This window comes from Octopus bimaculoides, chromosome 15 (genome assembly GCF_001194135.2).
Source record: "Octopus bimaculoides isolate UCB-OBI-ISO-001 chromosome 15, ASM119413v2, whole genome shotgun sequence".
Lineage (NCBI taxonomy): Eukaryota > Metazoa > Mollusca > Cephalopoda > Octopoda > Octopodidae > Octopus > Octopus bimaculoides.
Genome location: NC_068995.1, coordinates 19,835,416 through 19,839,166, shown reverse-complemented (window position 1 = coordinate 19,839,166; position 3,751 = coordinate 19,835,416).

Sequence of the window (3,751 nt, the reverse complement as noted above, 5' to 3'; positions counted from 1 at the left end):
ATATATATATATATATATATATATATATATATATATATATACACACACACACACATACAAAAAAGATAATCAGTTACTGCAGAACAAGCGGACTACAGACTTTCACTACTTAAATGTGAAAATGAGATTGCAAAAGCCCAGAAACGGTAGCTTAACGAATTTAGGAACGATTTTGTTCCTAAATTATTTCTTATTTCATGAGATAATACGAAAAGTCCTTAATAAAAAAGATCAAACGTGAACATTGTTTTTGATATTTTAATATAGTAATATATTTATATGTGGGTTCACACGCGCATATACAGACACACGCGCTCACACACACATACGCATATATAAACCTACACATACATACATATATATATATATATGTATATATGCATACATATATCAATAACATAAATATGTCTATTATACAGTAACCAAAGAACTACTGTTTCACGTGTGTGCGCGTATGTGTGTGTGCGTATGTGCATGTGTGTGTGTGCGTATGTGCATGTGTGTGTGTGTGTGTGTGTGTGTGCGCTTGTGTTTTTACCATTTTTTCCTCCAAGATTTGGAGGAAGAACGTGTAGTCGAATACACGAACAATAAACACTGAATGGTATATCTGGATCGCTTATGCAGAGGGTATGGCATAACCCTTTCTAAAATCCGGAAATTTTGCAGAAGGGCTAGTCGATTACATCGACCCAGTGCGTAACTGGTACTTATTTCATCGATCCCGAAAAGTTGAAAGGCAAAGTCGACCTCAGCGGAATTTGAACTCAGAACGTAATGGTAGACAGAATACTATTAATCATTTCGCACGGCGTTCTAGCGATTCTGCCATCTCACCGCCTTGAGGGTATGACATAATTAAAACTCAGTGCACACTATTTTCATAGGAGCTACTACATGGTTCTTTGATATGTTAGAAATAGCAACTAGATCTCTCAAATCTTATACAACAGTGTTACACTGATTTCTGCTGTTTACCGTGATCTTGACCATAATAAAGCCGACTGACTTCACTTGGCATCTATAAATATCGTCATAAGTTGCTTCTAATTCATACTTTCCTTTCTTTCAATTAGTCTTAATCAACTGTCGCTGCTGAATCGTTTTTGCTCGTCGAAACATATATCTGCCGGAAGATATAAAACGTAATTCAGTGTTTGGACCATATGAGAAAAGGAAAACATTTTGAATAGTTAACCGATATTTGAAGCAAGGTTTCATCCTACGTAAATACTCAGATTAATTTTGTTATGCCACAAAAGAACCTTCTCAAGTACTTACACCAAGAGTTCATTTTTAAATCGACTGCTTATTCTCACATTTTTTAGTACTATAATTACAATAGTAAATTGAAAATTTATTTTTTAAATTTTAAGGTATTGTTTGATTTCTGTTTGTAATTGAATTTACACTTCGTTTAACTTGGAGCAAACTTCGCAATTTTCCGGTCCCACTGCAGATAGTCATGGAGCACAACGTGGAATCTATAAATATGTGGTAACAGTTTGTTTTCAATTCATTCATTATGTCTAATCTGCTGAAACTTCGATCTAACTTTTATTATAGATATTGATTTATCTCATTTTGACAGTTGTTCAGAACATAATTCCTACTGTAGTTCTGGACTTAAATGAAAAAGGAAATTATTTTGAACGATTAAACGATGTGACAGAAGGGCTTTTATCCTTCCCTCCACATTTACACACACACACACACACACACACACATGAAAACACGACACTGCTCGTATCTGTCTAATCACGGCATTCCCATAATTCATACGAATTCAATGCAATTTGATAGGAAAAATAAACTTCGAAGCTTGTACTGAACTGTCAGAGTTGCTAGAGTGCCGGTCGAGTTCTGAGTTCAAATCTCACCATGGTCTATTTGAGGGATAAAAACACCAAATGTTCCAGATGGTGGGATTAAACATCACCATCAATAACTCTTCGCAGAGTCCTCCCAAATGCAAACACTCGAGTCTCATGCTCCTTTATCAGAGCAGTGTCCTTAACACTAGAAACTACCACGAGGCTTTTTAAAGGTTCCTAGGTAGTGCTTTTCTTTCTTGGCTCAGTAATAACAATAGCCGCTTTACAAACATTTCTTCTCTTCAATGTTGTTTTATTAATCCCGTGGCTGGTCTGGTTTCATAATAGGCGCAGGCGTGGCTGTGTGGAAAGAAGCTTGCTTCCCGACTAAATGGTTCTGGGTTCAGTCCCACTAAATGGCACCTTGCACAAGTGTCTTCTACTATAGCTTCTGATCGATGAAAGCCTTGTGGGTAGATTTGATAGATTTGATATTTATGTGAAGGCGCATGGTTTAGTGGTTAGGTTGTTGGACTTACGATTGCGAGATCGTGGGTTCGATTCGAAGACTGGACTTTGTATTCTTGAGCAAAGCACTTCATTTCACGTTCCTCTGCGATCATTTCGACATCTGACATGTGGAACCCGCTACACTTGTACAGGTAACGTCGATTTGATGGAGAGAGTGAGCTTACGTCTTACACACACATTTGATCATAATAAACAAATCATCTGTTGTGGTTGTTCGGTAAGAAATTGTCTAATGACGGGTGAGTCCATCATATATATGTTTCCGTGTGTGTTTGTGTCTCTATTTGTGCCTCAGACCATTGCTTGACAACTGATGTGGGTATTTCATGTCCCCGTAACTATGCGGTTCAGCAAAAGTGCCCGATAGAATAAGTACTAGGCTTACAAAGAATAAGTTCTAGGGTCGATTTCTTCGACTAAAACCCCTTTAAATTAGCGCTCCAGAATGGTTGCAGTCACATGACTGAAGCATGTAAAAGAATAAAAGAATAAATATGATCTTTCACTTCCCAAAGTCTCAGGAAACACCAGCAGAACTTGGAAATCCCCAGTAAATCCTAGACAACTGTAAAGATTCCGTGAAAAATCTTGCAACCTTCAGTATACGCGCATCAATAATGTAGAAAACACAACAACATCTATTTTAAAATATAAACATAAAATATAACAATTACAGCATTCGAAAAACAACAGAAACAACTCGAACAACAAAAACAAGAAAATTAACTATACTAAACTAACTGGAACAACAAAAGATGAAGTAAAAAGAACACGAACAAAAACAATATTAACAACAACAGCAACAAAAGACTAACAACAAAAACAGTTACAACAATAAGACGTAATATAAAGGGTAGTTGTAAGTTTTATATAGATGTTGTGGCAATTTCCTTTAATTAACCAAAGTTGATAAAAACAAAAACGGAACAATATAAAAAGAAACATTCATAGAAAGACAAAATAAAGCAACAACAACAACAGCAGCAGCAGCAGCGAAAACAAATGAAACACAAAGATGAAATACATAAATGTTGCATCAAGAGAGGAAGTAAAAATACCATAAATAATAGAATATTGTGAGAATATAGAAATATAACAACAGCAACAATAAACAATAATATGAACAACAAGAATGAAAATATTAAAACGGAAATTAAAACAACAATGCTTCATGTTTTATAAAGGAAAATAATAAGAAAAGCAGAATAAAATATAAAACTGCAATGTTACATTAACACTATAGTAAGTAAGTAAATAAATATAAAATAAATGAATATAGAAGCAGTAGTGTGCATTTGGAACTGTGCAATTGATTTATATTATAGTGTCTATGCAAAGTGTAAAGTTCCGTATACGCACAGATATATATATATATATATATATATATATATATATATATATATATA